Source organism: Muntiacus reevesi, chromosome 20 (genome assembly GCF_963930625.1).
Source record: "Muntiacus reevesi chromosome 20, mMunRee1.1, whole genome shotgun sequence".
NCBI classification, from domain to species: Eukaryota; Metazoa; Chordata; class Mammalia; order Artiodactyla; family Cervidae; genus Muntiacus; species Muntiacus reevesi.
In genome coordinates, this window is record NC_089268.1 from 40306768 (window position 1) to 40321758 (window position 14991).

Below are 14991 nucleotides of genomic sequence, written 5' to 3' on the forward strand. Positions count from 1 at the left end.
TTTTTCTAGATATTTCAAAATGTTCACCACCACAACTCTGGTTACAATATGTCACCATACAAACATGCTGTTGTTCAGTCACTAATTCGTGTCTGACTCTTCACAACCCCGTAGACTGTAGCATGCCAGGCTCCTCTGTCTTCCACTGTCTTTAGGAGTTCACTCAAATTCATCTCCATTGAGTTGGTGATGCTATTTAACCATTTCATCCTCTGGGGAATGACCGTATTCCCCATACTGTACATTTCACACCAAAGACGCACTTATTCTGCAACTGGAAGTTTGTCCCTCTTAATCTCCTTGTCCTATTTTTTTATTCCCCCCTCCTCCCTCCCCTCCAGAGACCACTGACTGTTCTCTATTATACATAACTCTGTTTCTATTTTGTTACATTCATTTATTTTTTAGATTCCACTTATAACTGAAATCATACAATAGTTGTGTTTTTCCATCACTTCTTAATCTTTTTTTATTTATTTTAATTAATTAATTTATTTTTTGGCTGTGCCAGGTCTTAGATGTGACATGTGGGGTCTTTAGTTGTAGCCTGTGGGATCAAGTTCCCAGATCAGTGTTTGAATCTGGGCCCCCTGCCTTGGAAGCGTGGAGTCTGAGCCCCTGGGCCACCAGGGAAGGCTCTGCTTAATCAACGTTAAAGGGAAGGATACATTTCTCAATAATTTAAACCTGGGATGAGATAGGCAGTGTAAACTTACTTTCCTAAGAAAAAGGAATCGTGGGTATCTGCTTAGACTACATTCACATCTCCGCTTCGGCTCAGTCTTCCCACCCTCCTCATTTTTCAGAACCTTTGCCCTGTTGTTTAATGTGGAATGGTATTCTGATGTCACAGTAACAGTACATGACTTTTTGTTAAGTCAAGTCAATAAGCATAGCTGGCTCTTACAAATATCAACTACCATCCCAGGGAGTGAGTGCTTCCAGTCATTACTTGTGAATGATTTTCAGTTAGTGTGTCTATTATCACTCCCTAGGATGTAACCCTATAAGAGCCCCAGCTTAGCTCAGTACTCCTAACCTCATTGTAGAAAAAAATAGGCCAATGATATTGCCAGCCTGACACATCCTACCTGGCCATATTCACTTTTTAGAAAGGTGAGCTGGTCTCTCCAAATAAATTGAGGGTGTTCAACAATAATTTAAACAAATCAATACAAGCAATTTTTTAAAGAACCTTCCTTTGTAATTTACGTACATTGGGAATACATCTTAATCGTATAAGCCTTTCTTCTGGAAGTATCCCCAAGCTGTGAAAAACTGAAATGCCTAGATCTGCTGATGATTCTTCCTAAGAACCAAGCAGCATCTAGGTCTCTGGGAAATAGGTTTGAAACCGGGCTCCAAAGAGCTCTGGTACCACAGTCCTTTATGTCTCAGCACAGAGGAGAATTCAACAAGAGCAGAGAAGTAGATAAGAAGTGATTTATTAGAATAGGATGCTTGTGAGGCTGACAAGTGGGAGGGCGAGAAATGCTGCGTCCCAAGAATTTACTGGGCTACAGTTGTACAATAAAAAATGTGGGGAAGGGTAGAAGAACTTCCTTCTTTTTCTTGAGTAGATATCATGCTTCCATCACCAGTTCCTCCTCCAGGTTGAGCAGGGGAGTTTTCTTGTTAGGAAGATTCCCTGGAGAAGGAAATGGCAACCCACCCCAGTGTTCTTGCCTGGGAAATCCCATGCACAGAGGAGTCTGGAAGCCTATACAGCATGGGGTTGCAAAAGAGTCAGACACCACTTAGCGACTAAACAACAGTGCACAACATCCCTAGACACTATATCCTAGGGGTCATTAACTTCCTGAGCTCACTGGGAAGTTGTGGGTCTCATGTCACCAGTGTTTTATTGTTTGGGGGCAAGTCTTGTGCTTCCATTGCATGGTTTTGTTGCTAGGCAAGCCTGCTTGGTTTTGTGGTTAAGCAAAACTGCTCTCTTGAGTAATTATTAATTACAGGGGTCTCCCATGTTTTTTCTACCTACAATCCCCTAGTGGGATTAACTAATTATCTACTTTCCCCCTTTATTCTGCCCCTATCAGTTTTGCATTTGAGATAGGATGGAAACATGTTGTTGGATAGTCCTGTTTGGTGGGCTAGACTAAGATTCTCTTCTTGGAACATGGACAGGACACTGAAGGATGAGAAAACTGGGATAAGGGATAAATAAGAGGAGATGAGACTCTTGAACATCCTCTTGCCCTTTTCTCTTTGAAAGATTGTCTTCTCTTTGAAAGATGGGTACAGAACTCCACACTAGACCTTGGTTTTATGCAAGGAACCTTTAACTGGAAGTTGCCACGCCAGGGATAAGAAAGAAAAGAAGAGAAGGCAGAAGATGTGGGAAAGGAAGGGGAGTTGTTCCCAGAAGCAGGCCAGTGGACATGTAACTGAGCATGTAAGAAAAATGTCCAGAGTTTTTAAAAATACACCTTCCTAGATTCAACCCTAGAGATGCTATGCATCTGGGTGGGATCCTGACAGTCCATGTTTTAAATGCTTCCCATCTGATACTGATGCCATATTTGGGGACTCCGTGGAAAAGCAAAGTTTGTGTCCAAACAAATCAGGACTTAATTCTTAAGATCTGACTTTAGGGGGGAAAAAGGAGGGATGGGGCCTGAGGATGTTTAAAGTCAGTTGGTTAAAATACTTCCTTCTGTTCTAGCCTTATCCTCTCTCTCCCTTCCAAGCAAAATCTTTTGTATTCATTGTTGGTGTGGTGGTGGTAATAAGTAAGGGTGAAAAGGAATGACCTTCCAAGTCTTCCAAAAACCTAAGATCCTTAGGGGAATCGAATATGCAGGAAAAATATTGAGAGCTGGAGGGATGGGCCAGCCATGCCCAGAAAAAGATGGTCTAGGCAGAGGCTATTCAGAGGGTGGAAGGGAAACGAGGACACGAATGCCTGCAGTCCTCCAGGAAAAGATGTGCCCTTCCATAGGGGAAGATCCCTGGGGAGAAGGCAAAACCTGAGAGAGTGGGATTTGATGGCAAAGAGCATCAGGCTTCACTCCCCAAAGCAGATGCCCTGGAGTGCAAGGAGGCCCTGGAGAGGGATGGGTGACCCTGTGGCCAGTAGGAGGAGAGCAAAGCGGGCAGGAGGCCAGGAAGGCAAGGTGCCTTGGGAACAATGTGCAGGGCCAGAGGACATCAAGAAACAGGTGCTCCGCCCCTACAGCAGGACATGCACCCTCGGAGCAACTCTAGGAAAAGGCAGTGTGTTGAGACCTGACTTGAGAGTTTATGTTTGTGCTACCTCTAAAAAAATGGGGTTTTGGACAGAATCCTGTTGAGTTAAAGAAATAGGAAAATTCCTATTTATTCCTATTTATAAATACATGTCTCGAATACCTGAGTCAAGGACATGCTCATGTCAAGACGTATCTGCTGCACCAGAGGCTAATCACATGAATAATAGCAGCATCCCATAATAATCCACTGAACAGCCTGGGTAGGTATTGGGCAGGTATGATGTGCTGTAGAGTTTCCTACAATTCTGGTTCATAGACTGGAATTCCAAGCTGAAGATCACCTGTTGTAATCTTTAGAGTTGTAAGTCGCTTCAGTATGCATGCAACTCTTTCTAATTCTAATTCAAGACTTTCAAATAGGGTCAAAGAGCAGAGTGGCCAGATTTAGCAGAGAAGTTGTCCCATGCAATATTTGCACAACTGGGACATTCTTATACTAAAAAAAAATTATTCATTGCTGTTCTAAAATGCATGCTTATCTGGGCATCTTCTAGGTTGTCTGGCAACCCTACAAAGAAGGGAAATCACAGGTGAGGGGGCCCACTAAGACATCTGCCATTGTCCCCCTGAGTTGGTTAGCTGAGCTCTCACTTCACGCCAGGAGCCCTGCCAAGGCCCTGGCTGAGAAGCAGCAGCTGGACAAACCTTGGTGAGAAAAGGCAGGAATGTCAGTGGGCTGAGCAGCTTCCGTAAACATCTCAGGCTTCACTCCCTGCACCTGCCCATCGGCAGTGGGAAGTTCTAGAATGCTGCCTGGATTAAAGAAAGGAATGTAGGTTTTGAAATCAGTCAGACCTGAGTGCAGAGCCCATCTTGTCAACTACCAAGTATATGACTTTGACTGAAGTGCTTTAACCCTCCTTTTTTAGCGACTCCCTACCAGACGCTTTAAAGCACGCAGTGAGGTGCATGGCGCTGGATTCACCTCAGTGCTATTCTCACGTGCTTAGTTACTAAGTAAGGGTGTGTTGCTGTTTAGTCGCTAAGTGGTACCTGACTCTTTGCAACCCTATGGACGGTAGTCCGACAGGCTCTTTGTCCATGGGATTCCCCAGGCAAGAATACTGGAGTGGGTTGCCATTTCCTTCTCCAGGGGATCTTCCTGACCCAGGGATTGAACTCACATCTCCTGCATTGGCAGGTGGATTCTTTACCACTGAGCCACCAGGGAAGTCTAAGTAAGAGTGCAGGAAATTTTAAATCATATTCCTTGGTCTCTGCCTCCCCTCTGGAATATCCTACTTGGATATGGCAATTATTCGGGCACACAGTTTGTCCCATTGCAACCTCATTATCTGTCTACAGTTTACATTTTATAGTATTTTCTTTTACCCTTGTCTGTTATACTAAAGAATTTATCTACATCTAAATAAAGGAATAGGGGAATTCCCTGGTGGCCCAATGGTTAGGAATTTGTGCTTCCACTGGAGTGGGGCTAGGTTCCATCCCTGGTATGGGAACTAAGATCCCGGAAGCTGAGCAGCCATAAATACATAAAATGGTTAATTTTAACAATAAATAAATGAATAGCACTCTTAACACATTCCCTGGTTCAGCGTCCTGATCACAATTCCACCAAGCCCAGGGAGTGAGGACAATGTTGGTTTTGTTGTTCAGTCGCTCAGTCATGTCCGACTCTTTGTGACCCCATGGACTGCAGCACGCCAGGCCTCCCTGTCCATCACCAACTCCCAGAGCTTGCTCAAACTCATGTCCATTGAGTCGATGATGCCATCCAACGCTGGTTTAAGTGTAGCTTTTTTTCTGACTAAAAACTGTTTAAAATAAAGAATGTAAACTTATGGTCATTTATGCAATACAAATTTCCAAAGGGAAACTTATCTGCATAAGTATTTATTCAAAACACTTAAAAATAAAGTAAAAGTATAGCCATTTCTACTTGTCTCTAAATGGCAGAACCTATATCACCATCATGTTTCTATCTGCAGAATATATGTCTCAGAGTATAGTAAATATTTGTCACATGGTATTCTGAAAGTCTGGTTTTAAAGTCTTCTCTTGTCATTCACAGTCCCTATTTTGGTATAATCCCTGAGGGAAAGTACTATCTTCATCTGATTACGTAAAAGTGATTTTTTCTTTCTGTTTACCTCTGACACAGCAAGTAGTACAGGGTCTGAGGTAAATCGTGTTTAAAAAGAAAGAGAGGATCAGCAGACGAATGGATAAGAAAACTGTGGTACATATATACCATGGAATATTACTCAGCCATTAAAAAGAATTCATTTGAATCAGTTCTAATGAGATGGATGAAACTGGAGCCCATTATACAGAGTGAAGTAAGCCAGAAAGATAAAGACCATTACAGCATACTAACACATATATATGGAATTTAGAAAGATGGTAACGATAACCCTATATGCAAAACAGAAAAAGAGACACAGATGTACAGAACAGACTTTTGGACTCTGTGGGAGAAGGCAAGGGTAGGATGTTTCGAGAGAACAGCATCGAAACATGTATATTATCTAGGGTGAAACAGATCACCAGCCCAGGTAGGATGCATGAGACAAGTGCTCGGGCCTGGTGCACTGGGAGGACCCAGAGGAATCGGGTAGAGAGGGAGGTGGGAGGGGGGGATCGGGATGGGGAATACATGTAAATCCATGGCTGATTCATGTCAATGTATGACAAAAACCACTGCAATATTGTAGAGTAATTAGCCTCCTACTAATAAAAATAAATGAAAAATAAAAAGAAAAAGAAAGAGAGGGGGGCGCTCCAGTGGTTGGCACTCTGCACTTTCCAGTTTGATCCCTGGGGGCCCCCACTTGGATCCCCGGTCAAGGAACTAAGATTCTACAAGCCAAAAAATTTGTGCTTACAGATATAAAGAACAGACTTTTGGACTCTGTGGGAGAAGGCAAGCGTGGGATGATTGGAGAGAATAGCACTGAAACATGTATATTACCATATGTGAAACAGATGACCAGCCCAAGTTCGACGCATGAAACAGGGCACTCAAAGCGGGTACACTGGGACAGCCCTGAGGGGTGGGATGGGAGGGCGGTGGGAGGGGGGCTCAGGATGGGGGACACGTGTACACCCGTGGCTGATTCATGTCAATGGATGGCAAAAACCACCACCACAATACTGTAAAGTAATTAGCCTCTAATTAAAATTAATTAATTTTTAAAAAAGAGAAAAAAAAAATGTGTGCTTACTTAGTTGCTCAGTGAGTCTGACTCTTTGTGTCCCCATGGACTGTAGCCCGCCAGGCTTCTCTGTCCATGGGATTCTCCAGGAAAGAATACTGGAGTGGGTTGCCATGCCCTCCTCCAGAGGAACTTCCTAACGGAGGGATGGAAACCAGGTCTCCTGCATTGCAGGTGGATTCTTTACTGTCTGAGCCACCGGGGACATAAAAAGGGGAGATTAGAGGTGTTTTAATAATAATAAATTATTTTTACAGATTGTAAAGTATTTTTGAAATACACCAGAAAAAATGCCATCATATAAAAGTGGTTGAGGGAAATAATGAAACTGCAAAACCTCTGTGAACATGCATTCAGCCTTCTAGTAAACATGTAGCCAATTTGCACCTGGTACTCTGGATATGGAACTCAGGACACCATGATGTGGCAATACGGAGGGTCTTTTCTTTCTAATGTATTATTTATCAGTCCTTCATTATTTACGACACTAGTAAGTGATCCTCTGCACGTCCGAAGCACCATTCTTGCAAGGTACCCCTCATCTCTCCTTCATTTATTTTATAGCGTTTGAATTTGGGTCAATGAGGAGTCGATGTAGATTCAGAAGACTGATTTGAAGAGGGTCAATCCACCAAAGGTGAGTTCAGGTCAGCCTCAGACCTAGCAGAACTTTTGAGTGCGAGTTTGGAGAAGTTGCTTGTTGTGACTATCAGAATTCACAATTTGCTCTCCCCTTTCTCTCCTCAGCCCTCCCTTCTGCTCTCTTTCATCACCCCTTAAACATTTCCCCCTTTCTTTTTCTATATTCCTGGCACAGGTAGGAAGTTGTCAGTGAAAGTTGCTGAAAAAAAAATCTAAACAAAGAATCTGACTTGGCTTGTTTCGACCTGATGTAGAATTGGCCACTGCAGTTTTCCTTAGCTTCAACTTAGAAAGCTTTTAAGAACTATTGTATCTTTTGTCCATCTTGGTCTTTTAGACTTTTCTACAAATGCTGTTTCAAAGTTAATGATAGAGCAAAGGAAGGGGGAAAGTCAGTTTGTTTGGAAACTCAAAGCAAGCCTGGAGAAAAAGAAGCTGTTATCTGAGGAAGTATAGCAAAGGTGAGGCCAGATAATGAGAAAGGAGAGGCCTGTGCACTAGGGCCGGCAGGGCAACAGAAAAATGGCTTTTCCTTCCCGACCGTCTGCTCCGAGTGGCCTTTTGCAGATCTGTGTCCTCTCTATCCGTTTACAGAGTAAGTGCCGTTCAGCATGGCATTACCTAATCAGGAAGAAAAGGGGGTTATACTCTCACATTAGAGGCAGAAAGCTAAGACCACGCAGTGATCCCAGCACCTCAGCAGAAAGCCATGAGCCTGAAAGCAGGTGCTTCTAATACTAACTGCTTAGGAGTTGCGTGCTGACTCAGAGACAGGGTAAGATGTGAGGACCAGGCAAGTGAAAAAGCGCTAAAGTGTCAAGTTGTGGCTTGGATCTCACCATGGCTGGTAGAAGCGGTGCGTTGACTTGGTGAGAGCCTCTGTGGAGACTTTGGGTGTGCTTTGATGATCTAATTCTGGACCCAGACCTTCGTAGGCCTTACCTTTTCCAAACCAGAGGTGGGTCTGTTTAACCAGCTTTGCTCCATGGATGCAAAGGTGCCTTCTGTTTGCTTGGCAATACTGCCGATTTAATATTGTATATAGAATAGTGTAACTCCACTCGTGTTTGCTTTGGAGAATGTTGGATGAGTTCTTTTTGATTTTTGCTTTTGAAGAACCACATTTGTGCTGACTCATGGTACCCTGTTGTCCTTATAATGGACCCAAACAAGCTAAGATACGTTGAAGACAGGCCGCGGGTTATAGGTACTGGATTTAAAATCATCTTGTTAACCATTATGTTTGGTCAGTTGAACCAGCTCTGCTACTTATGGTAGTGTTATAGACAATAAGAATGTACTAAATCCAGAATTTCATTTCAGCTAATAGTCTAGCTTCCTTTGGAAAAAGCTGCTAATAAAAATTTAAAATGCTTAATTTCATTTCTGCCCAGCTTGTGGTAATGATGAAATGTACCAAATGTTAAATAAGAAGGGGAAAAAAATCAACATGTGCTTCAAGCTGCTGGTTCATCAACTCTTACTTAAATAGCTGGCTGGAGACTATGACAAGCAGGGATTCCTTAGCCTGCTCTTCACAGAAACTGGTTGACTCCATTATCTTGGTGTTTTGATGTGTAAGTGTTCTTACGAACAAATGTATGTATGTTTAGCCTGTAGGAGGGGAGATGTGTGTGAGCCCTTTAAAAAACAATTTTTCGTTTCTTGTATTTCATAACTTTTTAGGCCTTCTCTGTTGTGAGAGCTAAGAGCTGTAGCTTTGTTGTGGAAAGAATACTTTTTGATGACTAATGTCAGGGAAGGAATATTTAGTCTAAAAATCCACTATTAGTTTTTTTTTTTCCCCAGAAGTAATTTTTGGAGGAAAAACTGTATGTGAACTTCGTTTTGACTTCAGAGCACCTATGTAAGAGAGCAGACTATTAGTAGGTAATTATTTAATTGCTTTTATGATTTGTTAAGCAGAAAGCTGCCATCATTCCTGTCCCGACAGTTTAGGAAAGTGACATCTATAAAGATTTTACTCCCCGTTGCTTGACTTTTTATACAGCATTTTAGATATTAGACACTTCCCTAGTACCAAGAATATTCCCTCTTAGAGTTCCTACCTTAAAATTAGTTTTGTGAGTGCCTGGAAAAGAGAAAAGCCACAACAATTCTGAGGAAGTAGTCTGATATTTTTCAGAATTTCTCTTTGCTCACAGCTTCTTGAATTTTAAGATGGTTTACTTCTGTCCATGTCTTTTGTTTTTTCATGAATTAATTCTAAAAGAAAATTTGTACAAATGAAGAAGGATAGTTGGGAATTAGCAAGGTGCCCTTTAAAGTGCTCAAGTATATTTCTATCTAATGTTTAGTTTCAGACTGCTAACATTTCAGATGGGTTTTATGACTTCTGCAGCACGGTTAATTCTTAAAACAGTGCTGCTTCTCAGATGCTCTGTGCATACGAATCACCTGGTGACCTTGTTGAAAGGCAGATTCTGATTAAGCAGGCCTGGGATGATCCTTTATTCTAATAAGTTCCCAAGGAATGGTGTTGTTAGCCCCTGAGTAGCCAGAGACACCCTTAAAATGGGTAGGTTGTGCCTTTCTGGTGATGGGGGGTGACGTGTATAGTAGGGTTGTTAACACAATAATTAGTAGACTGTTCTTGAAAAGTGGTCTTAATAAATCTATTAAATTCCAGCATCCTCTACAAATGCTTTTGAAAAATAAAAAAGCTTGGTCTCAGTGTAAGCAAATTGAATTTCACAAACGTTAAGTTTTACATGGATTGCAACCTTAATAATGAATCCAGTTTTCTAATGTAACGAAGGAATTATATTTAAAAACTTAAAGTAAGCCATTAGATTTATTGTATTGGATGAATTCAGTAGCAGGTGTTTAGAATTTAGAATGTAGAATTTGGGGGTAAATTATTCGTGTTACGTACCAGCAGTTAAAAGAGCACAATACAGTAAATTTTAAGGGAATTCATTAAGATGATAAAGTATAATGTACTACATGAACAGAGGTTGTTTTAATGTTTTGTACATGGACATATATACTAAATGCTCAGATTCAAAATGAACACATAGTGTGTACATGCTTAGTTCTGCACAACTCTTTGCAGAATATTGGAGTGGGATGTTTTAGGTCTTAATACGTGTTAATGTTTAGATTGTGTTGATAAATTGTTTGTACATATTGATATCCTCCTCCAGCCTTGATCTCAGTTGTTTGCTTGTTCTAGTTTACTTTTCGCCTATAGGTCAATATATGTTTAATCTTTGTTGATTCATTAACTGTCTTAAATATTAGGATGGGACTGGTCTTCCTGAGTTTGGTTATTTCATTCAGTAAAACTGGATTTCCATTTAGTATTGATGAATTTAAAATGTGGCTTCAACTTTAATGGAAGATACATAAACACGTATATGCTAAAGACTACTATACATTGACATATGCAGTCAGGAAGAAGAAAATATCTTAAATGGCATGTTGGAATTAAGTGATATAGATAGTTAATCAAAATTTGATTATATTAGTTAATTCTTTTAGTCTTAAGTATTACTTTATTCCCAAAAGCCAGAGAACACAGTAAGTTAATGAGAGTATAATAATGTACATCCTTAAATATCTTCCTGATGCTGTGACCTCTCTGTCCCTAAGATACAAACAGAAACTCCAATACCTTTGTAGAATTCCAACCCCTTTTTTGAGTTTCTCTCTCTGAGATTGAAGTTCATTATAATCATTATAATACATTTGGAAAAAGATCCCCACTAGTTTAACCTTATTTTTCTATCTAATAAAATGCTTGGTAATAATTGTCACATAGAAATATCTGTGGAATATCATAGAGATAGATCTAAAATTACTGTCAATAAAATAAATTGCTTCAGTACATGTCATAGCAAATATCACATTTTGTGTAGGTAAGCTAAACACATACCTTTCTAACTTCTTGTAATTGTCATTTCTAAATACTCCTTTGGCTAGAATTTTCTTGCCATTTGAAGAAGATAGAAATGATTTTTTTTTTTTGTTTTTTGTTTTAAATCCTTGTTGGGTGTAGACCAAATTTTATTTCATTTATAATTGGTGGATATTTCTTATCTCTAAAGAAAGGTCAGCAATCTATTTGCAAATTTATAATTGGCAGATGGATACCATATTCTATGAGGAAAAATAAAGACGTTTCTTGGGGGAGAGGGACCCTCGTAGTAATAGGCTTGTCATAAATTAAGATTTCTTCCAATACACCATGTGTTTTAGCTGAAAAAAACTGGATCCAGATTTAAGAAAAGTAAAGTTCTAATTTTTGTTTTCAACTGGTTGAGAAGGAATTCCTATCCTTCTGTGTTTTGTTTCAGTTTCTGCCACTTGATCTGAATATGAATAGCAGTTACTTTTCCCTCCCCCTTTATCCTTCATAGAAACAAACACATTGAATTCTACTGATATTCCTAACGTGGCTTCTCTTTGTGATTTGGAGGTCTGTTGTACAATGCCCTATCCAGGCAAATGCCCCTGTTGATGTACTCTTCACTCCCTTCCTTCAATATATCCTCATATCCCCATGCCGTGATGGGAATCCTGTAATTTCCAGACAATCCTAAGCCAGTCGTTTGAGTTTTGTCTTTCCAGTGGCTATCATATCATACACTTGGGAAATACCTATTCTCATTATGCAATAAGACAGTACTAGGAGCTAAACATTTTAGTGAATGTGAAGGCCATCAGAGATAGAAATTTCTAAAGTGTGAAATTCTCCACGGAACTGGAAAAAAAAAATCTTAAAAAAAAAAAAACCCCAAACTTAAGTAGCAGGTAGGTTCCTAAACTGGCTACAAAAATTGGCTACAAAAAAACAGAGTGCTGGCAAAGGTAAAAGGATAATAATTCCTGAATAACTTTTTCATAGGGATCTGTTCATAATGTTCGTGAATGCTTTATTGTGAGTAAATGAATGAATTTGAGAAATATTAATGTGTTATGGTGTACTGAAAAAGAATGTATGCAAGCTAGGGAAGGTTATAGAAAGTAGTTTAGCTGTATTCATCATTGTATTTATTATAATAAGATGGAAAGAGTTGGCACTGGTTGTAATCGGATTTTGGGCAAATGAGCCATAGTATATGTAGGGTTGCTGGTATGTGTCAACACTGTTCTATGTGTTCAGATTATAGCAGTGAGGGAAAAAAACCTGAAATCTAAAACCTAGTAGGGGAGAAATTAGTTTCTATTAAAATACACCCAGTGAAACAACCCTAAACATAAGATCACTTCTCAGAGCCATTTCAGTTTTGTTTAGCCCAAAAGACTGATGAGAATATAAGTTATGAATAAAGGATGATTAAAGAAGATAGCTACTTTAAAACAGAAAATCTACAAGTGATAGCTTCCAATTCTGTGAACTACAGAATATCATAGGTTTTATAGAGATTAAATTTTATCATTTTTAGAAATTGTTTAATTGAAAATATGAAATAATAATTATTCCCTTCCCCCTAAACTTAACACCTAATATAGCTAGAAGGAAATCAGGAATCCCTATTATTAGTCCATGACATTTGATATTTCCCCCAATTTACATATAGTATCTCTTAGAGAAATGTTCAGTAATTATTTGTATGTTTGAAGGTGGGCAGTTTTTGTTTCATAATCAGAATAATTTGTTATAATTCATTCTACTTCTAGTAATTCCAAACTGAACAATGAGTTCTGTACCAAAAATATGTGAAGAATTCTAGATTTGTTGATTTGTGACTCCAAACTGAATTTCAGCACAGAAACAATGTTAGTTTAGAATCTCAAATTACGTGTAAGAAATTATTTCATCCCATAGTTGAGGCTGATACTATTTCAGGGTAAAATCAGGCAGTGGGATGTTTAAAATGCAGATTTCTTTTTGTTTCTTATTCCTTCTCAAGCTTGGGAAAGTTGCCAATAACTCAGTTACCTGAATCTGGGACTAATGCATTATTGTTCCCTCACATTTGCTTAACTTCAAAAAATTATCATAAAATGAGGTAAACAATTGAGATCAAGGCGAAAGAGAAATGTGGATTTATCTCCCTAAATCCTGCTAATCTTATATCCTGAAGTTTTATCTGCATTTATCCCCATTCTTTGCATGTCCTTTCCTTTCAGAGCTGTGATAGGAATGATGTGTGCACATGTGTGTGTGTTCGCTCAGTCATGTCTGACTCTTTGGGATCTGGTGAACTGTAGCCTGCCAGGTTCCTCTGCCCATGAAATTTTCCAGGCAAGAATACTGGAGCGAGTTGCCATTTCCTACTCCAGGGGATCTTCCCAACTGAGGGATCAAACCCATGTCTCTTGTGTCTCCTGCATTAGCAGGCAGATTCTTTACCACTTCACCATTTGGGAAAACCCAGAAGTGCTGTCCCATACACCAAATAACAAGCCGCGAACAAAGGAATGATTGGTGAGTCCCAGCCAATCTCCTGTACTAGAAATCTTGAGTTTGGTAGGGTGAAAAGGGTAAATGGGATGCGGCTGCATTCAATCTTTTATATGTGTAGTGCAATTAAAGATTCAGTTACGTATCTTTCATTGGAAGGACTGATGTTTAAGCTGAAACTTTAATACTTTGGCTACCTGATGCGAAGAACTGACTCATATGAAATGACCCTGATGCTGGGAAAGATTGAAGGCAGGAGGAGAAGGGGACGACAGAGGATGAGATGGTTGGATGGCATCACTGACTCAATGGACAAGAATTTGAGTAAACTCCAGGAGTTGGTGATGGACAGGAGGCCTGGCGTGCTGCAGTCCATAGGGTTGCAAAGAGTTGGACCCGACTGAGCAACTGAACTGAACACATCTTTCCTGGAAGTTAGTTGATTATGAATTACTTTACTCTGCTTGTCACATTCCTAGCTAAGAATCTTAAAGACAAACAATTGTATTGAAGAAAGATGAAGTGCTTTAGGAGGAAGAGATTTAGGGGGAAGAGAGTGCTTTGGGGGGAAGACACTAAAGCACAAAAAGGAGGTAGATTAATTTTGTCCATCATATTTGGGAAATTTTTATAGTCTTGGTGGTTTTAGTCAGAGATGCCATTTGTTCTGTAAACCTATGCTTGATATAACATAGTTCCTTAGGTGCTGGAAGGTACTACAAATTTCAAGGTACGGTAGGTTCGGCTTCACATTTTGACTTATATGATTTATACAGCGATTGGAGTCATGCAGTTTGGTGGTAGAGATGGTTTAACAGTCTTACAGTTAATTATTTGTATCTGATAACTATTAGCAGTTTTCTAAGCAGTTATTATATTTCTGATGCTACAGTTAATTATTTGTATTTGATAACTATTAGCAGTTTTCTAAGCAGTTATTATATTTCTGATGCTATTAGCAGTTTTCTAAGCAGTTATTATGAACTATATATATAAATGCTTTAATCAGAACCACCATCCTGTTGAGGTTAATACTCATTCTATTTGCCAATGAGGAAACTGAAACTTAGGAGACTGCTAACTTTCCCAAGGTTACATAGCTACTAAGTGATAGATTTAAAATTAAGTGTGTGTCTGTCTGCATAGTCATGTCTGGCTCTTGGAGACCCCTTGGACTGTAGCCCTCCCAGTTCCTGTCCATGAAATTCTTCGGGCAAGAATACTGAAGTGGGTAGCCATTTCCTTCTCCAGGGGATCTTCCCCACCCATGGGTTGAACCCTGGTCATCTGCATTGCAGGCAGATCCTTTAGTGTGTGGCACCAGCGAAGCCAAATGGACCATTAAGCCTATGTTTTCACAGTAGTAGATTTTCTTCCTCATCATTTGGTTACTTTGTTTGAACTCTTACAGAAAAGTTGAGTTATAGTCTTGGCTTTGTCTGCCCAGCTAAGGGTCCTCCAATATGCCACCTGAATTCTCTGGACCCCTGTCTTGTCCGTTGAATGAGGTCTAGACCACCTGATCACCAAG